Source organism: Protopterus annectens, chromosome 3.part1 (assembly GCF_019279795.1).
Source record: "Protopterus annectens isolate FY-2018-M chromosome 3.part1, PAN1.0, whole genome shotgun sequence".
In the NCBI taxonomy this organism is placed as follows: Eukaryota; Metazoa; Chordata; order Ceratodontiformes; family Protopteridae; genus Protopterus; species Protopterus annectens.
This window is the reverse complement of record NC_056732.1, coordinates 783,306,997-783,334,285: the sequence shown is the minus strand read 5'-3', so window position 1 is coordinate 783,334,285 and position 27,289 is coordinate 783,306,997. Positions and strand designations below refer to the sequence as shown.

The 27,289-nt window shown below is 38.9% G+C and overlaps 1 protein-coding gene across 1 annotated transcript in view; it reads left to right on the top strand.

Moving 5' to 3' along the window:
* TRPS1 (transcriptional repressor GATA binding 1) overlaps positions 1-27,289 on the top strand; it is an 803,228-nt gene that overhangs the window by 671,837 nt on the left and 104,102 nt on the right. The gene's annotated exons all lie outside the window — the stretch shown is intronic.

The window sequence follows — 27,289 nt, the reverse complement described above, 5'->3', positions numbered from 1 at the left end:
TGTCCTCTCCAGTCATCCAGCCTGTTATTTCAGGGGAATGGGTCATCTCAGCACTTTCCAAGGCCTAAAACATGGCATCATCCCAGGTTGCCTTTTAAACAACATAAAACATGACCTAGCAGACCCGCTTGGAAACCTGTTTAACCACAGCCTGAGAACTGGCTATGTTCCGGTGAAATGGAGGATAGCAGTGATATTCCCTCTACAAAAAGGGGTGACCATCAACGGACCTTGGGAATTATAGGCACATAAGCTTGACTTGCCTCATCTGCAAGGCCTTGGAAAGAATCATTGTGGTCCTTATTAACAATGACATAGGTAATCTCCAAACTCTGGACCCAACCCAGTTCAGTTTTGTTAAAGGTAGAGCATGCCTGTTAAACATGGTTGACGTCTTCCAGAAAGTCACCAAGGCCCTGAACGAGTGAAAGACAGTGCATACTGCCTACCTTGACCTAGCTAAGGTATTTGGCACAATCTTCCACTCAGGTATTATAGAGAAACTCTCCCAGTTGGGAATTAACCCCTACATTACCAGATGGATAGCCAACTGGCTCACCCACAGGACACATGCTGTCAAAGTTGGCGGCTTCACCTCTAGCAAAAGACCAGTCACCAGTGGCATACCACAGGGTTCTGTGCTGGGCCCACTACTGTTTCGAGTTTATTTCTCAGACATCCAGGCAAACTTGAATGGTCCATGGCTGACCATGTTCACTGGCGATCGCAAATTGGGAGCAATCACTGAGTCCCCCAACAATGTTAATATACTGCAGACAGGGTTATCCCACACACATGATTGGTGTCAAAGCCACAGATTAAAGCTAAAAGCATTATTATTCTCTTTCATAAAACTGAAATCCCTGCTAATTAAATTATAGACAGCACCCATAAGTATGGACCCAGTGGTATATGATATGGGTACTCAAGTTGATAGCAATCTGAACTTTGACTACCGTGTATCCACATTAGTAAGGAAATCCTTCTATTTGGCACATCTTATAAGTAAAAGCATCACATATAGATCTAAGGATCTTATAATTCCATTATACTCAGCTTTCATCAGAACAATAATTGAGTACAGTGTTCCTTTTTGCATGTACCTGACCAGACACCTGCAATAATTGGATAGAGCACAGCGGTTTCTCATCAAGAAATTACAGGGCACCCTTTGTTATTTGTATTCTGTTTAGAACCACTGGCATGGAAAATAAGGGGCTCAGGGATTGAAGGATATAATTAGTATGGTAGTCAAGAAAAGCTAGATGTATTTACAGATTTTATTATTTTATACCTGACAAAACCAAAAAGAGATATTACAGTGCTGTGGAACATTCTAAGACAGTTTCATATCTTTTCAGGATACAAAATTAATGAAGCTAAAACAAAGGCAATAGCAGTAATTATATGCCCTCACACAAACTGGTACAACAACGTCCGTATTTATGGGGACATACTAAAATGAAATATTTAGGAGTATGGATTAAAATGATTCTGGTGTGGCAGCTAAGGATATATGGGAAGAGACTAAATAAAAGATAATACAAAAACTGAGAAAATGGAAGCTTTGTTATATGGATGTGGATGTTAAGCTACAAGTAATGAAAACGTTTTTAGTCCATTTAGTCTTATACACAGGTCAGGCATATTTTTATCAACCAAAGGAGCAGCTGTGGATAGAAACTAATAAAGATCTGAAGGACTTAATCTGGGAGAGGAAGATGGCAAGAGTCAAGTGGGATAAGCTGATTCTTCCAGTAGAACAGGGTGAATTGGGCTTACCTAATTTGAAGGGTATTTCAGATCTACACAGCTAAGACTCCTATACATAGCACAACCAGAAAACTGTAATTCAAAGTGGAAAAGGATTATGTTGAAACAGGAGGGAAGCTCAAGAAACAAGGAGAGACTGTTTGGATGTAGGCCTTTAAGGAGAATAACAATAATCATACAGAATATTATATCCATAAAGTAGTAGAAAGTATTCTAAGAACTAAGCCAACATGGATGGAGAAAGGAGATTCTGACGATAGGGATGACTACAATTAGGGATATAGACCATAGGCAAGAGGGGGCTGGAATTTTTTGGAGAAAACTGGCAAAGGAACCAAGGTATTGGGAGAAAATAACTAGAGAGGGGAAGATAATAGAATGGGAAGAGGCCAATTATTTACTGGGACTGCAGGTTAGAGATTGCTTTTCCTATCAAGGATTGGTATCAAAGCACAGGCAAAGAGAAAGAAATAGGGGGTTCTGAATGAAAGACCAGCACTAGTAGAGTTTTAGTAGAATCTAGAAGAGAAGCTGGCATTAAGAAAGGTATAATTAGTAGAGCATATAAAATATTCCATGATAACAGTAAGAATCAATCAGTGGAGGTTAGAAAAGATTGGGTAGAGAGATTAGATAAGCAATTCACAAAGAAACAGTGAGAGGATATATGTATGTTTCCCAAACATGCAACAAAATCTAGAAGATTTAGGATTTTTGCTTAGAAATGTTTACATAGATATTTTTATACCCCAGGTAAACAGCGAATGTTGGAGGTGTGATGGGGAAGAAGAGGTGCTTGGGGAACATATTTTCTGGGAGTGCTGTGTGTTGTTGGACTTTAAGGATTCCCTGCAGGATGCACTGTTGGAGATGCTGGGTGTGTGGATTGGTGCAATGATACAGAATCTGAATTTCCTAGACATGGTAAGGCCTTGCTGTGTCTAGTTATGATGGCTGCCAAAAAAGCAAATGGAAATCAAAATCTAAACCATCTATATTAGAAGCAGTGAATATAGTAACAGAGATAAAACAACTAGAATTGAAATTTTGGGAGCAAACTACATACGAAAAAATGGGAACTGTGGGAACAACACATACAGGGGAAGAATGAGGTTTAATAGAAGGTTGGACTTAAATGAGCTATGTAATGTTTAACTGAAAATGAGTGGGTAGATTATAAATGATGTATAATGTTTGCAACTGGGAGTGAGTCAGTATAGTTTGTGATGTAAAATGCTTGCAACTAAGATTGTGTCAGTGTGGTTCGTTTTCATCTATATAAATGTATGATTGCTTATGTCGTAAGTGATGGTTTAATAAAGATTCTTGTTTAAAAAGAAGGGGCAAGAATTGAATAATTTATGTAATGTTGCTTAGGTTATTTGATATATAGCAATATATTTGAAGTATACTGCTTTGTTGATGTTAATTTAGTACAGTTGGTTTACTTTTGTATGAATGCAAATTTGACTATGTCACAAGTGATAATTCAATAAAGGTGTTAAATAAAAAAAAAAGAACTTGCAGAGTACACAAAACAAGTCTTATGTGGAAAGATTAAAAGCTGTGTTACTGTATTCTGTCTCCTACAGGTTGCTGATGGGTGATCTGTTCCTGACTTACAGGGCAGTCTCTGATCCGGCCTTGATGGAAATGCTACACATTCATAAATCAAACTGCACGAGGGTCACTCGCGCCAGGGATCCTAACCTAGCCTCTGACATGAACATGTCTTGCTGGAGAGATAGATACATCTCCCAGAGACTGCCACTTTTCTAGAACAAGCTTCTAATTCACATGAAATAGAGCAACTCCATGAGCCTCTTCAAACACAGCCTAGATCAATGGATGGGTGACAGCAAATTCTCTCCTGGGTGGAACCGATGTCCCTCCTGGACAGAAGTCATCGATATAAGCTACTGACCCTTACCTCTGTGAACTTCACTCACCTAACCACTGACAATTTGTGCAAATCGGGATAAATACGGTTAGGTTTGTAAGGGCTCTAGGGCTGTTAGCCTAGTCACCTTCTATAACCCTATGAACCTCTTTCCCCTTTTCCCATTAATTTCTAAATGCTTTCCTTGCCTGCTTTCCTCCTTATACTGGTGTTTCTACAGATGACTTTTGACCCCCTAGGAAATATGTGTACTTTGAACTGTGGAAGAAGTTGAATGACTGATGGTCAGTTCCTCTGTCCCATGGAGGGGGTCAAGGCCTGAGCTTAGGCCACATATGGAAGGACAAAACTGTCTATTGACTCCTCAGCTCCCTCAGCCTATTGTTACTTCTCATTAAAATTAAACAGGCAATGTGGTCAGGTTATTTCTCCCTGCAGCTCTTAAATCCTATTGAAAGGTAAAAAAAAATTACACTAAGGCTGGAAGGGTGCATTCACATTTTAATGCCATATAAGATGTATTTCCCCACCTCTAACACATGTAAATGGCTGCCTGTACTCTCCCAGTCACTCTGTCCCTGGTACAAACTTTTTAGCCCTCACTGGATGACTACCAGACAGTGCAGAAATCTCATGGTCCACCTTCCTGAGAAAATAAAATTGGTAAATAGCCATTCAGTAACTGCCCATCCTGCAGTGACATTACAGCATTGCATGTAAATATCTAATGGAACCTGGTTAAAGGCTTATAGTGCCTGCATATTTGAACTGTTTCTTACTGAAATTGGTACACCTTGTTTGCTGTAGCATAGACCAGATCCAGGCCTGCTGAATCTAGCTTTGTTTGTATGCTTGTTGTTTGTTTGCTTGTTATTTCCCTGAAAAGCTAATTCCACCTAAAATGCGGCTTTTCAGCGCTTCTGTGGGTCCCTAGTGATATCTGCATTGCTTACTGTACTTATTTCCTTGTCTCACTTGAAAGAAAGCTACTGTTTGTCGTTTTTGAATTTAAGTTACCTGTAACACATTGCATTTAAGTTACATGGCACTTGCTCACTAAAGCAATTATATAAGTCAGCACTAAAAAATTAAAAGCACTACACCCTCACAAACTCCCCTTGAGTACCTTGTTCCCCACTGGCCCTTTTTTTCAATTATAAAGGAATTCCCAATACTATTCTAGCATGTCCAAAGGTCAGTTGTCAATCTCTTCTCCGGTCCAGCTGGTGAATCTGGGAATCTTGAGGCAATGTTACAACTGCCTCATGTACACAGACAACCCTCTCCTCCTCCCAACAAATTCCAACACATGTGAGAGATGCAACCATACAGCCAAACTGGAGGCTAAGCTCTCTCAACTCAGTACTGGCGTAACCAGTCAGGAGGAGAAGGAAACCACACTCGCTACAATTCCAGTCTCACATAGACCTACCACGACAGCAAACCAAACACATAAACACACAAAAACATACTCGGAGGCTCTAAATAAAAATCTTCCTAAGCAGCAGAGACCTCCAAAGCAGACACCCAAGCAACCACTACCCCAAAACAAAACACGTGCAACACATAGCTCACAAAGCCAGTGTGCCGAACAGTCACAGCCCTTAAGGCTAAACAACACACCTGATACACTTGTAAAAGGTGACTCTATCGTCAGGCACACTGATGTCCCGCTCACCAGGCTGAACAAGGAGAAGGTCACGGTGAGCTGCCTGTCGGGCGCTAGGATCCGCCACATAACACAAGCACTCAGGTCACTCCAAGGCAAGTACAAATATAACTCAGTCATTGTCCATGCTGGTGTGAGTGACCTGAGACGTACCTCCCTGGACTATATGAAAAGAGACGCAGAGGAGCTCTCTGAGCATGTAGCCCAGGCCGGTATGACCCTGACCTTGAGTAGCATATTACCCTCACCAAGAATGATGCCACAATATGAAGACAAGATGATCAATTTCAACAATTGGCTTAAGTATTGGTGTCATTCAAAGGGGATCCAATGCCTGTCAGCCTGGGATGACATGCTCGACAAGCCACGATGCTTTGCTAGGGACGGCTTGCACCTGTCACCCCTGGGCTTTCGGATATTGGCAAAGGCTCTTGTTACCCCCATAGTGCCTTTTTTAGGCAAGGCTCAAAAGACAAACCCACCTCCATAGGTATCACAAGGAATAAGAAACTAAGAGTAATGCTACTCAACGCCAGAAGTCTAAACCTCAAGATGCACGCACTCGAAACTCTCCTTAGCATGGAGAACATCGATATCTGTGCAGTAACAGAAACCTGGTTCAAGGCTCCCGAGAGCACCCCAGCACTACCAGGTTATACCTCATACCATGCTTTTCGGCCCCAAAACTTGGACCGAACCACAAAAGGAGGGGGAGTATCAATATTCGTCAAAGATAACCACACCTCCAGGTTGGTGGCACAGTGAGAAGCATGAGAGATTATCCATGTGCAACTAACAGTGGGTAAAACTGCCTTCCAGTTTATAGCCTGCTACAGACCACCCTCCCAAACCCAGGAACCCCACTCGGCCTTCCTGAGAACACTGGAATATATGAAGGTCTCTCCAAACACCATTATATTGGGCGACTTCAACTACCCAAACATAGACTGGGAGCATTACTCTAGCTCCAACACCCTAGCCCAAAGGTTCCTAGAATTTATAAACTCAAATGCTATGGAACAACTTGTTACCACTCCCACAAGAGGGGAAAACATACTGGACCTGATCATCACCAGCATGGGGACTTTATGCTCCAGACCAGAAGTGTATCCCTCACTGGTAAGATCAGACCATAAACTAATTTCACTGGATATTCACATCCCGACCCCACCCCCTGCCCAGAAAACCACAGTGAAAAACTTCTCTAAAGCAAATTTCACACTCCTCAAAACCGAGGTGGAATCCTTCAAAGCCCCCGGGCCTGTGGGAAATATGGCCCAGACCACAGAATCCTTTATAAACGCATTCTATGAACACCTTCAGAAATGCATGGATCATGCAATCCCAAATAAAACCAAGACCCAATCCTCCAAAGGCAGACGTCCTGTCTGGTGGACCCCAGCCATAAACAAACTATACAATAGAAGGAGGAAGCTGCTACTTGATAGTGCAAAATCCCAAAAAGGGAAGGCATCTCTGATCAGTATTGGCAAAAAACTACGGGCACTCATAACATCGTCTAAGGCCAGCTTAGAGAGAAAAATTGCACAGGACACTAAGGATAATCACAAGGCTTTCTTTAGTTATGTTAGGAACCTGGGTGGGAATTCCCAGATATGCTCAGAATTAGTCCAAAATGGCAAAAAATACACCGAACCCACAGACATTGCCAACATCCTAGCTGACAGGTTCAGCGCAAACTTCTCCCCCACAAAAGGGCAAATATCTATCCCAGCAGAGTGCTGCCCCCCTGACATCTCAGATGCTCAAGTAAGAGCCGCCCTCTCCAAAGCAAAAAACATAGCATCAATGGGACCAGATGGTGTCCCGGGCTGCATCCTACATGAACACCAAGAAGAGCTAAACCAAAACATAAAACTACTGTTCAATCTCAGCCTTACTACAGGATATGTACCCAAAGAGTGGTGTACAGCAACAGTGGTCCCTCTCCACAAAGGTGGTGCCTCAGCGGATCCTGGAAACTATCGCCCCATAAGCCTGACTAGCTTGGTCTGCAAAGCTATGGAAAGGATCATCATGGACCTCATAAATAAAGATATTGGGGACCTACAGACACTGGATCCTACCCAGTTTGGCTTTGTTAAGGGCAGATCCTGCCTCTTAAACCTGGTCAATTTCTTTGAAACAGTCACCAAGGCCATTGACGAGGGGAAGGTGGTCCACACAGCCTACCTGGACCTCGCAAAAGCCTTCAATACAATACCCCACTCGGGCATTATAGATAAGCTCACCAGCTTAAATATAAACCCCTATGTCACTAGATGGGTTACAAACTGGCTCAAGGACAGAACCCACATGGTTAGAATTGCTGGAGCCATGTCAGACTCCAAACCAGTTACAAGTGGCGTCCCACAAGGCTCAGTCCTGGGACCTCTCTTGTTCGGTATATATTTCTCGGAGGTACAGGCCAACACGGAAGGACTGTGGCTGACCAAGTTCGCAGATGACTGCAAACTGGGCGCCATAATCGACTCTCCAGCCGACACAAGCATCCTCCAAAAGGGCCTCATAGAAACAGACAACTGGTGCCAGAGCCATGGCCTCAAGCTAAACGGCAAAAAGTGTATAGTCATCCCTTTGGCAAAAACAAAGTGCCCACAAATTACTACATAGGTGGTAATCCATTAAGTACAGAAGAAGTAATTAGGGACCTGGGGACCCAAGTTGATAGCAATCTCTTATTTGACAACCACGTGGCCAAAGTGGTTAGAAAAACATTTTATATAGCCCACCTAATCATGAAGGGATTCACATCTAGATCAGGGGAGGTCATCATGCCTCTTTACTCATCCCTCATCAGGCCCATAATTGAGTACAATGCCCCTTTTGGGATGTACCTTACCAGACACCTGCAGCAACTGGAAAGACCCCAAAAGTACCTCACCAAGAGGATCAAAGGGCTCAAACAGATGCCATATGCTGCCCGGTTAAGGAAACTCCAGCTCTACTTAGTGGCATACCACCTGCTCAGAGGCACTCTGTGCCTGACGTATAAAGCCATGTCCAACCCGGAATTAATAGACATGCTGCACCTCAGAAAATCCAAATCCCATCGAGCTACACACCCGAGAGACTTGAACCTCAGCACTGAAATAAATAGGACATGCTGGAGGGACAGATTCATAACCCAGAGGCTCCCTTCACTCTGGAATAAAATCCCAGTCCAGGTTAAGCAGAGTCCCTCATTGACTCTCTTCAAGAGGAATCTTGATGAGTGGATGGGAGATCGTAGGTTTACCCCGAGTATCACTTCTGTGTCACTGTTAGACAGAGACACAGTATACTAACCTCGAAAAAGGCATAGCAAAATTAATTTAAAATGGGTGGCGAAAGCCAAACACACTCTGGCTAGGCTTATAAATGCCCTAGGGCAGATAGCCTAGTATGAACCTATGAACCTATGACTGATTAACTAAATGGTGAATGGGAAAAGGGACATATACAAAGGAGAAGACTTGTTGGATAGTTCTAAGGCCAGATTCAGTAGATCAGTTGTCTTCTCCTCCGGCTAGATGAAATGAGAACGTGGGTCAGGGGCATCACAGACTTGATTGCTTCCTACATACCATTGGAATGATGGACAGTGCTGCCTTTTGCTAGTGTTGACACATAACATTCTAACACCTTCTGCTTTCCTTTCCCTATCAAGTGTGGTGCATATGCATGCCATTCAGTGCATTAAGAGCATCATAAGGAGAAAAATACAACATATGACTTAAATTTCTCAGAATGAAGATGCCGTGCTAAGCCATGAGCCTGCCTTCTAGAATAGTTGTGTCAGATTCTGTAACACACAGTTACCCCAATGAAACTACCTTAGTCACTAATGCTAGAGAAATGGTATTGCTTGGTTAAAGTAATAGACAACTAACACCTTGTCATCAGATGTGGTTCAACATCTTTGCTTTAAGCATGCAAGAATATGACTAGTTTGTTTACGTATTTATTAGTAACTTATTGTGCTCAGGTTCCTTTTAAAATGTATACATAAACATATGCATGTCTAGTCACTCCAGCTGTTGTGTTTTAGAAGGCTTCCTTTTACCCACTTTTTGTAAGATGGAAAATTCTTGCAACTAAAATGACATGACATTTTCAATAAAATAAGCTCCTTTGAGAACACAAGAATAGAAGTGGCAGGACTTACACAGTAGACGATAAGAGTTCAGCATTATAGTTCCATTAGCAGTACTTTTAGTAACTTATGTAGCTGAAATATGAATATAAAGTGCATTATCTGCTGTCACTGTGTAATCCTTAGAAGCATTTTTATCAGTAAAGCTATTTTCCAAGAATTCTGAAAGAAAAAGATTCTTGACTAGTGTTGGCAAACATTATGAAGACTTGTAGTTGTCTTCTATGCATTATGACCATTGTAAAGCATGAATCATACTTTGGATTTAGTATATTTATCATAATTTATCATAATTGGCCTGCCAGCACTTACAGTTGCATTTCCTCTTACTCCAGTGAAAAACTAAGACAGTAATAAATATTAGTATAACCCTTTTCCTAACATAGCATAGTTATGACAGAAGAGTCGTCAGGTTAAAGGTTTTATCCGTAACAGTGACTGTCGCCCATAACTGAATAGTCACATTGTGGTAACTTGTCACTTCAGAGTTTCTTTCTTTTTCTTTTGATTTTCTAGAGAAGTAAATACTGTAACTGGTTTGAATGCTAGCTTCATATACATGTTTAGATAGATTGATAGATATAGATATCAAAAGCTAGTATTCCAGCCAGTTTTTTTGAGGAAATGATAGTTCACTTAATGATGACACAATCACACATAGCTCTATATATATATATATATATATATATATATATATATATGTGTGTGTGTGTGTGTGTGTGTGTGTGTGTGCGTGTTTTGTATTTACTTGTCAGAGGGCACCTACATGTAAATGTTACTCTTCTCAGACAGAGATTTTCCTTTCCTTTAATCTGCCTTCACAGCTTCACAGATAAAGAGGAATGTCAGTAGTTCATTCTCTGTTTGCTGTCTGGGTTGTTACATTACAGTGAATCCAGATCTGCAGGGAATAAAAATGAGATAATGAGTCATTTAGGTTTTCTGTTTATAAGAAAATAAATATGTTTGAACACTTTTACATCAATGCCTATGGATACATTCGAGAAGAATTCAGTTTCTAAAAGAATGGCTGTTCTGCAAAGAAACAGCTATTCGTTTTAATTGGAAATGTATAATAAGTATGCCTGCATTAAAGTTTAAGGTCTATCCATGCTTCTGGGAAATTTCTGATGCCCTTTTTCTCATTCATACATATCATGTGAATACAGACTAACTAATTAATGGGCCTCACCCAAGACTTTGGTAAAAATACAGGTAAGTATGACATATGCTGCACATGCACCAGCTACTACCTGTTCAAAGTAATCTGTGATAAGCTATATAGTACCACACAGATCATTGTCAACTGGCAAGGTAATTCAGAGGGTAAGGTAGTAACAGTAAAAAACAGTAATTTATTGGAATTGCAAATTTTAAATATTTTTAACTATATACATGGATACTTGCAATTCCAATAAATTACTGTTTTCTGATAATATATATCCAAACTATGTAGGGGGTGCTGCCCCCACTCCCTCCCAATGTGGGGGTTCTGCCCCTACACCCCCTTACTATATATACTTACCCCAGGGTTGCACTACAGTGGGGAAAAGACCATATATAACATTCAGTGAAATGTGTTATAGTGAATTGTGTTTTCAGTGAATTGAGCTTCCAGTGATTTGTGCACAGTCATTTGAGTTTCAGTGAAATGTGCTTTCAGTGAATAGTCCTAGACCCATATATATATATATATATATATATATATATATATATATATATATATCGCTCTCTCTATCTCTATCTCTCTGTCTCTCTCTATATATATATATATATATATATATATATATATATATATATATATATATTTATATACACATGCACACACACAAACACACACACACACACACACACACACACACACACACACACACACACACACACACACACACACACACACACACACACACACACACGCATGCACGCACACACACATATGTAGGTTCATAGGTAGGTACTAGGCTATCTGCCCGAAGGCATTTATAAGCCTAGCCAGAATGTCGGCTTACGCCGCCCCCTTACATTATTTCCCTGTGTCTCTGTCTAGCAGAGCCACTGAAGTGATCCCCGGGGTAAACTTTCTGTTTCCCATCCACTAGTCAATGTTTCTGTTGAAGAGTGTTAGCAAGGAGCTCTGCCTAATGCAGATTGGAATCTTGTTCCAAAGCATGGGAAGTCTCTGGGACTGGAATCTTTCCCTCCAGCATGTCCTATTTATTGTTGTGGTGAGGTTTAGATCTCTAGAGCGTGTGGCTCAAGGGGATATGGTTTTCTTCAGGTGGAGCATGTTCATCAATTTTGTGTTGGACATGGCCTTGTATGTCAGGCAGAGATCACCTCTGAGTAGGTAGTATGCAACCGAGTACAGCTGGAGTTTCTTCAGTCGAGCTGCATAGGACATCTGTTTGAGGCCAGTGATCCTCTTGGTGAGGTGTTTGTGTGGTCTTTCCAGCTGTTGCAGGTGTAAAGTACATCCCAAATGGGGCGTTGTACTCTATGATGGGTCTGATGAGTGATGAGTAGAGGGGCACAATGACCTCTTTTGTTCTGGATGTGAACCCTTTTGTGATTAGGTGGGCCACACAGAAGGATTTTCTAACCACTTTGGCAATGTTATTATCAAAGGAGAGATTATTATCTACTTGGATCCCCAGATCCCTTATTACGTCTTCCGTATTTAGGGGACTACCACCTATGTGGTAGTTTGTGGGTACTTTGTTTTTTCCAAAGGGGATGACTATGCACTTTTTGGCATTTAGCTTGAGGCCATGATATTGACACCAGGTATCCGTCTCAGTGAGACCCTTTTGGAGGATGTCTGTGTCAGCTGGAGAGTCAGTTATAGCCCCTAGTTTGCAGTCGTCTGCGAACTTGGTCAGCAGTAGTCCTCCCGTGCTTGCCTGTACCTCTGAGAAGTATATGCCAAACAGGAGGGGTCCTAAGACTGAGCCCTGGGAAATGACACTTGTAACCGGTTTAGAGTCAGACCTAGCTCCCGCAACTTTCACCATGTGGGTCCTGTCCATGAGCCAGTTGGCAGCCCATCTTGTGATGTAGGGGTTTATGTTCAGGCTGGTGAGCTTTTCTATAATACCAGAATGAGGAATGGTGTCAAAGGCCTTTGCGAGGTCTAGGTAGGCTGTGTGTACCATCTTTCCCTCGTCTATAGCCTTGGTAACTGTCTCAAAGAGGTCCACCAGGTTTAGGAGGCATGATCTGCCTTTAACAAAGCTGAACTGAGTAGGATCCAGTGCTTGGAGGTTCCCAATGTCTCTGTTAATGAGTTCCATGATTATGCGCTCCATAGCCTTGCAGACCAAGCTAGTCAGGCTTATAGGGCGATAGTTCCCAGGGTCTGTTGTGGCTCCACCTTTGTGGAGTAGAATAACTGTTGCTGTGTGCCACTCTATGGGTACATAGCCTGTGAAGAGGCTGAGTTTGAGCAGTGTGTTTAGGTGAGGGGTTAGTTCGTCTTTGAGCTCGTGTAGGACGCAGCCTGGGACACTGTCCGGTCCCATTGATGCTGTGTTTTTGGCTTTGGAGAGGGCTGTTTTAACCTGAGTGTCTGTGATTTCATGACCTCTACATTCTTCTGGTATGGTTATGGGCCCTTTTGGGGGTGAGAGGGGGTGAAGTTTGCATTGAACCTGTCTGCCAGGATGTTGGCGATATCAGTCAGTTCAGTGTATTTTGTGCCATTCTGCACTAACTCCGAGCAGATCTGAGCATTACCACTTAGATTCTTGACATAGCTATAGAATGCCTTGTGGTTATCTTTGGAGTCCTTGGCAATTTTACTTTCGAAGCTCAACTTGGATGATTTTATGAGGGATTGTAGTTTCTTGCTGATACTGATCAGGGATGTCTTCCCTTCTTGGGATTTTATTCTTTTCTGTACTAGTTTCCTCCTTGTATTGTATAGTTTGTTTATGGCAGGGAGTCCACCAGACTGGTTTTCTTTTCTTGGAGGAGTGAGCCTTGGTTTTGCTTGGGATAGCATGATCCATGCATTCTTGTAGGTGCTCGTAGAATGCATTAGTAAAGGATTTTGCAGCTTGGACAGCATTATCTTTTAGCATGGGGGCTTTGAAACTTTCCACCTCAGTCTTAAGTAACGTGAAGTTTGCTTTTGAAAAGTTTTTCACTGTGGTTTCCTTGTCCAGGGGTGGGGGCGGAATGTGGATATCCAAAGTGATTTGTTTATGGTCAGATCTAACCAGTGAGGGTTTGACCTCCGGTGTGGAACACCAGTCGCCCATGTTGGTGTTGACTAGGTCCAATATGTTGTCACCTCTGGTGGGAGTATTGACCAGTTGATCCAGGGTGTTTGAGTTTATAAATTCTTGGAAATGTTGGGCAAGGGAGTTAGTACTTGAGTAGTTCTCCCAGTTAATGTTTGGGTAATTGAAATCACCCAATATTAGGGACTTTGGTAGGACCTTTATGTTTCCTAGTGTTTACAGAAATGTGGAATGGGGATCCTGGTAAATGGTGGGTGATCTGTTGCAGGCTGCAATTTGAATTGCAGTTTTGCCTGTTGTTAATTGCACATGGATGATCTCTGAAGCATCGTGCTGTGCCACTAACCTGGAGGTATGGGTATCCTTGATGAATATGGATATGCCCCTGCCTTTTGTATTTCGGTCCGGGTTCTGTGCCCGAAATGTATGGTATGAGTTGTAGCCTGGTAGTGCTGGGGTGCTCTCTGGAGCCTTAAACCAGGTTTCTGTTACTGCACATATATCGATTTTCTCCATACTGAGGAGTGCCTCGAGTGCGTGCATTTTCAGGTTTAGACTTCTGGCATTGAGTAGCATTACCCTCAGTTTTTTGTTGCTTGTGCTATTTACAGTGGTGGGTTTGTCTTTTGAGCCTTGCCTAAAAAGGCACTATGGGAGTGGTAAGAGCCTTGGCCAGTATTCGAAAGCCTAAGGGTGACAGGTGCAAGCCGCCTCTAGCGAATCAGCGTGGCTTATCGAGCATGTCATCCCAGGTGGACAGACACTGAATCCTCTTTGAATGACAACAGAAACTTAGCCAGTTGTTGAAATTGATAATTTTTCTTTATACCATGGTATCATTCTTGGTGAAGGCAGGATGCTACTCAAGGTCAGGGTCATACTGGCCTGGGCTACATGATCAGAGAACTCTTCCATGTCTCTTTTCATGTAGTCCAGGGAGGTATGACTCAGGTCATTCACACCAACATGGACAATGACAGAGTCATATTTGTACTTGTTCTGGAGTGACCTGAGTACTTGTGTTATGTGACGGATCCTGGCACCCGACAGGCAGCTAACAGTAACCTTCTCCTTATTCAGCCTAGTGAGTGGGACATCAGTGTGCCTTACTATAGAGTGAGCTGTGATTGTGTGGCACACTGGTTTTATGAAGTATGTGTTTCATGGTTTGTGTTTCGGGGTGAAGGTTGCTTGGATGTCTGCTTTGGAGGTCTCTGTTGCTTTTGCAGATTTTTATTTAGAGCCTCCGAGTATGTTTTTGTGTATTTATGTTTGTTTTTTGCTGGTGCTGGTTTGATGGGTCTATGTGAGACTGGTGGTGTGGCGCAAGTATTTCCCTTCTCCTCTTGACTGTCTGATCCAGTCTTGGGTTGAGAGAGTATAGCCTCCAGTTTGGCTGTATAATTGTATCTCTCGCATGTATTAGTGTTTGGTGGTAGGAGGAAAGGGTTGTCTGTGTACATGAGGCAGTTGTAACATTGCCTCAAAATGCCAAGATTCACCAGTTGGACTGGAGAGTACACCTGAAACTGCCCTTTGGATATGCCTGGATAGGTACAGTGAACTGTTTTACTGAATGACTGGTAAGGTCAAATAGAGAGCCTCATCCTTCTGTACAGTATAGGGGGGAGGTCTAGTGCTAGGGTTTATAAGTGCTTGCTATGAGTTTTGAGCAAGTGCCGGACTGAGAAATGAATGACTTGAGTGCTTAAGTTGAAAGTTTGTCTAGTTCCAAGGGAAAAATTGAAGAGGAAATTTTGTGGAGCCGGGAATAGTTGTAGCCTAGCTAACCGGCGTGCAAAACCAGGCAAATGCATTTTTTATAGCAGGGAAATGAAAGAGATAGAAATTAGCCCGAAATGGCCAAAAACTACTAATTTCTGAGCTCAAACCACTCCTCCAAAGACAGGCTGCTCAAAGCTCCCCTCTCTCACAGGTGAACAGAGAAACTTCCTTCTATCTAAGTAAGGTATGGGCAAACACAGCGATTTGTAACACAGCCCTGAATTCAGCACTAACCTGAAAACTGGACTATACTAGCTTAGAAAGGTGGGGAACAAGTATGTATTTAAAAAACACTTTAAATGAACAGAAAATGATACTTATTGTTATATATCTCAGATCAGAGTTGTAGTTAATGGCCCTAGTAATAAAGTAGGAAGAAACACAAACACAGTAAAAGCACATGAATAAAGTGCAATTTTTTATATATATAAAACAATAGAAAATGAACTAATTGATTTAAACAAGTTACCCAGTTAACCAGAAAAAAGCTCAAAACTGAGCCCTGTTCCAGCAGTCTTCAGTCAGACAAGTTCTAACTGCACACTCTTGCTACTAGGGTGCAGGAAAACCTTCTCCAAAAAAGATGGCCTGGATCAGTGCTGAAGTTATACAAACAAAGCTAGATTCAGCAGATCTGAATCTGGTCTATGCTACAGCAACAAGGCACACCAATTTCAGAAAGAAACAGTTCAAATAAGCAGGCACAATAAGCCTGTGACCAAAATTTCCTAGCTCAGAAGGGCAGAATCCAGCCTCTCCTCCAAGAGTGCAGACCACAAGCCTTCTTAATGTAGAATAACTGACCTGAAGTCCAAGTGCTTAAACCAGAACTAATACACTTTTAGAATAGCAGACACTGAGCCTTCAGTCAGCAATTCCCAGCTTAGAAGGATGTAAGCTACCTGTCCTGCCACAACAGTGCAGACCACAAGCCTTCTTAATGTAAAATTACTGGTATGAAGCCCAAGTGCTTAAACCAAAAGACTTAGAATAACAGTTACAGTTTAATCAGGCTACTACCAAGCAGTAATAAATGCAGCAGAATAAATAAAATTGAGTACTTTTAAGAAGAGGCAAAAGCAAAAAAAAAAGTAGGAGGAAACACAAATACAGTAAAAACAGATGTATAAAGTGCAATTTTTTTTTTAGTAAAGTGCAAGGAGAGAGGAAGGAAGAACCTAAGTGGGTTGGCCTTCTCAAATCTTCTGTCTGTATTAAGTAGAGTGAACACTAGATTCAGGATATGATCTCACTGTACCCGGTTAAGTGAGCAATGAGATGGACCCATGAGGAGTCTTCAAATACAGACTTACAGGAGGGGCTGGCAATTCCAGAGCCACCAACACTAATACCAAGACAAGAACAGGGAAGGTTGGTGGGGAACTAACTGCAGAGAGACACACAGCACACTATTTTGTGAAAACAATTAGGTAACATAAAAAATGAAATACAGTACTTGTAAAACTGCAAGTCTGTACTTAACAGAAGACTAAAATACAATACTGCAAGTCTGCACTTAACTTCAGCTTCTAATGCAGGTGATTGTAGCCAAGCAAGTTTCTCAGAAACTGAGTATGAAATGAATTCTCAAACGTTGTGGCCAGCACTTAAAGTACACAGGAAGCCCTCTAGGTCAACAGTTAAATATCAGATAACAAAGAAGTGATAAGACCACCACCTCCTCTTATAGCAGAGAGACACACTGCACACTATTCTGTGAAAACAATTAGGTAACAGAAAAAATGAAATATGGTACTTTTAAAACAGCATGTTTGTACTTAACAGAAGACTAAAATACAATACTGCAAGTTTGCACTTAACTTCAGCTTCTAATGCAGGTGATTGTACCCAAGCAAGTCTCTCAGAAGTTGAGCATAAAATATGTATGCATGAATGCTTACATATCATACTACTCTGTCTTTACACAAACACGTGTGCATGCACTTGTGAGTGTGTGTGTGTGTGTGTGTGTGTGTGTGTGTGTGTGTGTGTGTGTGTGTGTGTGTGTGTGTTTGTTTGTATAAAAAAAGTGTATTTGGTGTAGGCCATTTATGTATGATAAAAAAGCAGTGTTTTCTGTTTGGGATGGACTCACTGATTGGATAAAATAAACAAATAATCAATATCAGGCTCATGACTCAAAACACTACTGTGCATGCATTTATGTGTATCACACACACACTCCCTTGTGCCTTATTATAGACCTATTCAGAAGAAAGTGTCTATCCTCTCATCAGTGTAATTAATACCTACAGACCAAGCACCATACTGATGCTGATGTAAAAGGCTTCAGTTACAAATGAGAGCAGAAGTAATACGCATTTTACTGTACTTGTAGGGTTAGGCCATGCTCACGTAATACTGATGTTATTTTATTGATTTATTGGGGTGTTTGTGAACTGGCTTAGCAGATTTTAAGCTGCATCCCATATAGGTGGTGAGTACAGTGATGTTATACAGAATAATGCAGTGCATACAAAGGAGAGATTACAGTTACAGCACTGTGTCAGCAAGGTGTGGCCACAGCATGAGTTAAAGCCAGCTGCAGAGATTCTGTGCCGAATTATAGAGTGTGTGTGCACATTAGAACACATTACAGGCACTTATTACATTGAAAGTTATCTGTGAGATTTAAGTAGAGCAGTCTATCAGATTTGTGTTCTGAAGTACATATAAGGGACTAAAAGGTGATCTTTTCAAAGGTGGACCTTAAATATGTTTACAGTTTTTATTACACACGCCTATGCATTCAAGTCACTTAGACAATAATTCTGTGGACATTGTTAACTTGTTTTCAATCCTGAAAATAGTTTTGTGTGTGTGTTTGTGTATGTGTGCATTTGTGCGTGTGTGTGTATGTGTGTGTGTGTGTGTGTGTGTGTGTGTCTCTGTATTTGTGTCTGTATGTGCATAGCCGGCCTTAGGTATAGGCCAAATAGCCGGGGCACTTTTCCAGCATTTGCTTAGTGTAGGCAGACCAGGATGGGGGAGCTGGGTGGTGTGGTGGGGAGCACTGTGGAGCCCTTTTGCTTAGGGCACCAGTTGATCTAAGGCCGCTCCTGTGTGTGTGTGTGTATAAAGGGGGGTTTGATTGAGAATGGTTGATTTTCAAAAAAAAAAATGTATAGAATCTGAATTGGAATCAAGAGTCAAAGGTCCAAATGTCAGAGGAAGCAGATATTCTAAATTGAGTGGAGGCAGTGTTAAGAAGATGGAACTGAAGGAGAGTTATTCATTGGATAATTAATTATTTTTAGATTTCCTGGTAAATGTTAGCATACTGTGTAGATGAAAGATGGCCTGGATGTAATGTTTTCTGCCTTAGTAGAACGTATAAGAAGAAAACAGTAAAAGATCTCTGATGTCTTGAGTGAGAGAGTCCTAAACAAATGGGATAACTTGAGGGCTGCATAATTAGAAGTAACTAGATTTAGGGAAAATGGTTTAATCTGTGGCATCAAGATTGTTCAAACCTGAAAGATTAATGCTGTGTAGGGTGCATGTGTTATGATGCAATAACATATGTTGCACTATGGAGAGAAATTGGTCTTATTTTTCAGTAATAAGTACCATACTAGTACAATTTTAGCTTGAGGACATGAAGGCTGTCAAGACAGTGGTGAAACTTTCTGTTCACAACTTACCTTCAGTAACCCAGTTCTTGTGGCACACATCTTGAGCCCTGACTTTGGTACAGTTCACCCACTCATCTTTGCTAAGTGCACCCATTACCTTAAGAGGCAGTGAAGTGATGTAGGAATTATAAACTGGAAGTCATCTCCAATTAATGACTGGAGGTCAACTCACTGTATGTGGAGGAGAGAGTAATCCTTCTATAGGGGTACATCTGTCACAGGCCAGAAGGCTGGGCCCAGAAGTGTGATTAGTAGTGAGAAAGATATCATAATAGGGCTGCCACTCCTTGCACGCTAGTGAGAAGGTTAGAGCACATAAAAATCCAGTGCAGCCATAGATAACAAATAACCAACATCATGCTGTGAAACTTGACCCCTAGGTATGACTTATCAGAGGTATGTGTAGATGAGGGGACAAATAAGTAATTGAGATTTTGACATGTCTAGGTGATCAGGCTGTTAGAACTGCATAAAAAGTTTGTAGTTAGAAATAGTTTGGAAAAGAATGAAGGTTGCTGAGCTTAGTGTTTATCCATATCTGTATTACTGTGCTCTTTACAGATTACTAAACATGTCCAAAAAATGAAATAAAACCAACCAACAAGGCCATGAAAACACAGCTATTTTAATAAATGATAATGAGCGCTTTCGAGGGCTTACCACTTCTTCAGACCATACAAAAGTGAACAAAACTGAGTTTAAATAATACAGACAATCAAACATAATTAAAGGTAATTAAAACATCAATAAAACATCTCATAACCGCCTGTCTTTGAAGACAGGTTTTAAAGGAACAGTAATTTTAGGCCTGGCTCCTTATGTGCCTGCAGGGCTAAAATCCACTTTAATTCAGTCTTTTCTATTCTGTTATTCACATCCCCACCTCTGATATCAGACTTAACCAATTGTAAAACTCTAAAACAAAATCTTTAGTGTCCTTTACTAAGATAGTGACAGGTTAATGCATTAGTTTTTAACTTCTTACAAGTATGTTCCAAAATCTGTTTAAGTTGTCCTGTGTTTTTTTCTCCCCACATAAAAACAAGAGCAATTACAACAGGTAGCTAAAGAAACTAAAATGCACCTGCAGGCAGCATAAAAACAAGATAGGAATTCATGTTCTGTTCCAGGATGTATAAAATGCTTGGTCTCACTTTTAAACTCACAAGCTTTACAGTTATGGCATGTGTGTGTGCCCATTTTTGCAAAAGAACATTTATTCATAGGTCCATAGCACAAAAGTCTTTTTAGAGAGAGATTTGTTCCTTCCAAGGGGAAAACTAGGTCTGTATTGAACCAGTCTTGAAATTTGCAGCTTCGTTGCCTGTTTGATTCTTTTGCCGTTTAAGGGGAGTTAGTAACCGGAAAGAATCACTAAGCATATGGAGTGTGTTGGAAAAATCCCCCTGACCACCCCCCCAAACATTGAGTCGTTTGAAAAGGCATGTTCTGTTAATATACATTCATTTATTAATAAGGATAGAAGGAGGTGGTTTAATTTGAAAGAACAAGAAATCATGTTGATGAAGGCACTTAAACGTAATGTTAATATTAGGATCATGAAACCGGATAAGGGTGGAGGGGTTGTCCTGGTAGACAAAGTTGATTATGTGTGTCAGTTATTAGAAATTTTTCTTGACACAGTTAAATACCAGGAGGTTTCTAAAAATGAGATTAATTTGGCTTATAAGAGAATTCAACTATTTTTAGATGATGCTGTCTCACAGGGAACTATTTCAGAAGAATTGTATATTTTTTGTACAATGAGCATCCCCTTATCCCTGTAGCATTTGGAATTCCCAAGATTCACAAAAACAGTTTTAAACCAGCGTGTAGAGTTATTGTAGCAACACACCATAGCTCCACCTACACCCTAGGTGTTTTTATTGACAGATTATTAAAATATGCCATCAGACCTATTAATTATCTTTGATGGGAATCTTGGGATTTTCTTTCTAAAATTAGAAATGAGTGGTACAATGACAATTGTTGTTTTAACACTATTCATATGATTGATCTTTTCACATCGATACTACATGATGAAGGTTTGGGCCTCTTCTTTGAGACAGTTAAAGAACTTACTCCATTAAGCAACACTCTAGTGAACTTTGTATTGGAAGTTATTGAGATTATTTTGGTTAACATTTTTTTTACTTTTGAAGGGGAATTCTTTAAGCAAACCAAAGGCGTTGCTATGGGTGAAAGTTGTGCACCCATTTACGCTAATTTGTTCTTATACGCTTGGGAAAAGAAGTTTGTTTTTACTTAAAAATTCAAGGAAGGATGGCATATCTGTTTATGTTACCTGGATGGCATTTTTATTCTGGAGAAAAAGTCATCACAGGAATTCGACGATTTTGCTGTGTTTCTGAATAATGTTTGTTCCTATTTTAAATGTACTTTCAATTTGTCTACTACAAGTATAGATTACCTAGATGTTACCGTGTATAAAGATATTCCCAACTCTGTTTTTGCCTCAAATTTTTAGGAAGGATATATTTTCCAACAGCTATTTGGACTTTCAAAACAATCACCCCCAGTACACTAAAAGAAACATCTTTAAGGGGCAAGTTAGTTTGAACTGCGAGAATGTGCTCGAACTTCACAAATTTTAAGGTTGAGTTTGGTAAAATTTTTCAAATGTTTCTGGAAAGGGGTTATTCCTATGACCTATTATGTAAAATAGGTGAGGAAGTCCTTATTGGTTGGGGTACTAGGTTCAAACCACTTGTATCGGATGATACTTTTGTGTTTCAAGGTAGTACAAAAGGTAATAGGTTAGATGGTGTGAAGCAAAATTTTAACAATAGTATGGCAGTTCTCTTTGGGTTTGCTTCCAAGGAGATTAAGGATATCATCTCCAAAAACTGGATCATTTTTAAGGAGAACCCTGAAATTTTTGAGGTTTTAGGGAATAGGCCAAACTTTATTTTTAAAACTGGTAGAAACCTCAAATACTTTTGAACAGGTAAGGGTCCCTATAAATTTTAATGGTAAAGGAACCTCCTGCCATGGAACATGCAAACAATGTCCTTACATTTTAGAAGGGCTTACTGTTCCCTTGCAAAATTTATCCTTCAAAATATTTTTGAAAAAGGGTAATTGTGTCACTTGGGGGATTGTTTACATTGCTGTTTGTAATAAATGTGGATTTTTTATGTGGGTAAGACAGAAAGACAGCTGAGGAAGATAATTTACAAACATCTCTATGCAATTTCTAAAGAAAACCCAAACAATGTCCTTTTTAAACACAATTTTGGTCTATAATGGGTATAAAAAATAATTTTGGTATTACTTGATGTTATTCCTATGAACCCAAGAGGAGGTTGGTGGGAGGTAAACATTGAAAGATGTGAATTAAAGTGGCAATTAAAATTAAATTCCACCACACCTCCAAATGAAAACCTGTCCATTCTTCCAGTTCTAAAAACTAGGGACTTATAGAGTAGGAATAGTGAACAGTATATTATTTACTATTTATTTTTTATATTATTTTTAAGTTATTTTTAACAGGGTCCTTTGTATATATATTAAAATATTGTTGGGGATTGAGTTGAGATAGTATTTTAAGTAATTTTGGATTATGTTTGATTATTTATGATAATGATTTTTAGGTTGTTGTACCTTTTAGTACCTGAATGCAGTTTTCTGTTTCCTCTGTACTATTTATTGAATAATTTTGTCGCATGACTTTATGTAATTAAGCAATGTTTATTTAAGGGAAGTTGTTTGGATTTTAATTAGTTCTGAAAAAGTCCCAATAGTTTTCGGGATGAAAGCACTTGAATTATTCTTAATAAAAGTGTTTTTTTAAGGTCCATTGAGTGTTTCACTTGGTTCAGCTTATACAACTAGGAAGTTCTTTTACTGCTGTATTGTTCGTGTGTTTTTTTTTCTGATTTGTAATAACTTAGGTATGATAATTTGATTTGTCAAGGTCAAATGCTTAGAGATTTGTGTTTTAAATTCTAATCAGGTTTATGTACAAGACTGCAGCATTTATTTTAAAGTAACCCAGGCACTTACTGAACTTTGTATTCTCATGGTGTAAGTGGTAAAGCGGATTCTTCCATGCAAACTCCATTGAGTAATATGTGGCAATTCAAAATGTGTATTCATTTTCTCTGTAGCATAAATAACTTTAAAAATTCATTTACTGAAATAATAGACAAAGATTCACTTATCCAATTACCAGGACCACACAAAATAATGTAAATAGAAGTCTGCACATTTTTTATTTATTTTTTTATGTATCCTTTGTTAACCATGTTAGTCCCACTAGGGAATTAGCTGGCCAGGGCATCAGAGAACTTCACCTACTAATCGTGTGTAGGGGACAGAATTGAAGGTGATGCATCCAGTTTCTGTCTCCGTTCCAGGTGCGAAGGTGGCCTGGAAAGACAGCAGTGCCATGGAAAATGTAGTCCGGTGCAATGATAGCACAAATGTTGGTGAAAATATGAAAAAAAGATATGTAGTTGGCAGAATCGCTACCAAATGAAGAAACTAATGAGGTGATAGTGGGGAGTGAGTTCCTACTGGGCGAGAAAACAAGAAAGGAACAGGTCGATGTACAGAAAGAGATGGGGCCTAATTCTGAGGAGATTTTACAACAGAGGTTGTTCGAGGGTGAGACGGAGCAGCAGGATTGATGTATTATTGCAACCCTTCAGTCCAGAAGTTTGCAGGATGATTATTTGGAACAGTTGGTTAATTAAAGTGAGCCAGAAAACAGTGCAGTGGCATCATGGAGCAATATAATGGAGAAAATAGAAGAAGAAAGGAAAAGAGCAGAATCCATATGCAGAAAACATATGCAGAAAATAAAGAAACAAAGAGAAGGTATACTGTCAGAATAAGCAGTAAAAAGGGCAAAGGTTAGAAAGGTATGAAGTGTGTATCCATGGACTGAGTATTTTATGCGACAGTTTTTTAGACAAACAAAAATTGAATGATGGTTCAATTTAGAACTGAAGTGGAACCCGCAGACATAAAAGTGATTTTATTAGCTGTTTGTAAGGTAGTGTTGGACACTGCAAAAGTTTATGATGAAAGAGGACTTTGGACTGGGGGATGGGAATGTGGAGTTATATTAAAAAATGGAAAATAATGTCTTACATTTACCAAGTGTTAATATTTGTGGCAATAGGGGTTTTGTGAGATATAGAGAGCAACTAAAGACTTGTTATTTTTGTGGTAAAGATGATCACTTAATTAATGAATGTGCTAAGAAAAAAATGTTACTTGTGTGGTAATACGGGGCATAATGCAAAAATGTGATTTAAAATGCAATAAATGTGGCAATACAGGACATTCATGGCTAAAATATGAAACAAATATACAAGAAAATGAAAATATAAGTATACAGCATGAAGTGATAGAGGAACTGGTTATACAAAAACAAGTAAAACAAAATGAAAGTAATGTAGAGGTAATGCACAAAAGTAAAGAACAAGATAAAGGAAAAGGAAAAGAAACAGACACAACAAGTGAAGAAGAATCTAAATGGTGTATAGTAAAAGATAAAATTAATTCTATAGGGAAGTGAGTTAGAGAAAGGTAAAGAAACCTTAAAACATAACATTTAGAGAGAATAAAAAAGGTAAAGGATGATAACTTTACTATAACTGTTTGCTAAAAGCTGAAAATGTTAGCTATAAATATAAACAGTTTAAAAACATTAAGAGGATAATTTGTATATTACAATGGTGTGCTGCAGTAGACGCTGAAGTAAAAATATTAGAGGACATGAGATTATTAACAAAAGAAGAAAGAACACAAACAGAAAAACTGTGGAATGGGAATGTTATCTGGAAAATAGGTAAAGAGACATGTTCGGGCATATGTGTATTATGTCAAAAAGACATTAACATATTAGATGTTACAATAGTTGAATTGGGTAGAATAACAGTATTACACTTAAGATGGAAAAAGTATGTATATAGAATCATAGCCTTATATGCATACATTACAAAATAACAAACAAAAAAAAAACACAAAGAAAGGGAAAACATGTTCAAAAGTGTATTCAACTGTGTATGGATAAATATGAATATAATAACAGCAGGTGATTTTATTTGTAACATAAGAGAAAGAAAGAATAATTGTGATGTATAAAATAGTTATGGAAATTATGAGGAGTGGAAAGTTAAAGTTATGAGGAAACAAACATTGGTCATATAAGAGAAATTATATAAAACTGAGATAGACTGTTTTTTGTTGTCAGAAAATTTGAAAGTTAAACAAAAAGGAATTAAGTATACTGGCTTTTCTGATCACATAGTAATTTGGATGAAAATACTAGAAAATGAAAAATATATTAAGATAGGAAAAGCGATAAAAAGAATGAATGAAAAGGAATTGGATTCAGTAGAAATAGAGAAACTGATTACTTTCTGGAAACAACATATAGACATGAAAGATTTTTACAAAAATTGGACTGTATGGTGGATACAGTTTAAAGAAAAATATAAAAAAGTGTTCTTAGAATGTATAGAAATGAAAACAAATATTTAAGGATGTATTTGGGAAAGAGAAAGAATTTTATGAAAAGGAAAACGAATTGTATAAAATCAGATTAAGCTTCACAATATGGTATACAAACAAACATATTTATTGCAAGGAAAAAAAGAAGAGGTAGCACCATATTTGAGTAAAATAATGAAAGAAGGAAGAATAATAAGAGAATTAAAGGATAAAGAAGGTAAATTAATTATAAAGATCAAAAAGGAATATATGAAATGATTAAAGATATATATTAAATGTATTTGTTTAGAAGGAGGTGAAGACAGACAAACACTATGATGGAAGAAATTAAGCAAAGAAGATAATGAATATCTAGAAAAAAAGAATAACTATAAACAAATTAAGTGACATCTTAAAATATGAATTCTGCAACAGAAATACATGGACTTGAATATAACATGTATAAAGAAGTGGAAGACTGACAAAAAGTAATGTTTATCGAAGTAAGGAATGAATGGTTAGAAACTGGGATTAAATATAAAGAAATAAGTACTGGAATAATAAATAAAATTTATGTTTAAAAAAGTGAACAGAGATGACATAAAACATTGGAGACCGATAACTTTAAATAACACAGATTATAAAATATTTATGAGAATAATTGTTTCAAGATTACAATGTAACATAGAGAAATTATGTGATCAAAATATTTTTGGGAGAAAAGGTAATTGATGACATTATCACTAAAAAAGTGGTGACAAAAGTAATGATAGGAGATGTAAAAAAAACTTATACAGCATGAATTATTATGGGGAATTTTGAAGACATACAATATAAGTGAGAAAATTGTAAGTGTAATTAAACCTGTGTATGAAAGAAATATGTGACACCAAATGTGAATGGATGGATAGGAGAAGAAGTAAAATAGAATGTGGAATAAGACAAGGGTGTCCAGCTAGTAGTATAATTTTCTTAATTTATGAATATAAATGGTCCTGCCATAGTACTCACCCACCCTGATTATTACCTACCTTTATAGTACAGTCAAACTAACTTACTAAAACCTACCATTAACTACTTCATCCTATGCTTTCTATGCAACCTCCAAAGCTTTTTCTATACTCTATTCCCTGAAATTTTTGTGTAACCTTTCACGTTTCTGCTACTCTGCATACAAAACCTTATATTTACTCAACTCTGTTTTTAAACCAAAACATACAACTTATTCTGCTTTTTAACATTCTCCTTTTTGTTTATAGTATTGCTTTATCTGTCAACAATGTACATGTATGTAGCTTACATATTTTAACTACCAAAATTCTCTATTGCTATTTTTATTGAAATGTATCAGTATTGTTATTTTTATTGCATTGTATATCTTTGGAGCTTTTCTCCCTGGCCCTCCGCTGAAAAAGGGCAATAGCTCAGCCGGAGACTCCGGGTCAACAAATGTAAAATAAAATAAGTAAATAATAGTGATTGAAATTAACAAAATGTCAAGAGATGGAGGGTATAGAATGATTAACGAAGTGCCACTGCCAATAATGCATACTTCTGCAGATAATGTAGTAATAATTACAAAAAAATACACTATGGATTAAAAAAATAAATAGTGTAGTGTTGGGAAGAATTGGATTAGATATAAATAAAAAGAAAAGTAAAGGT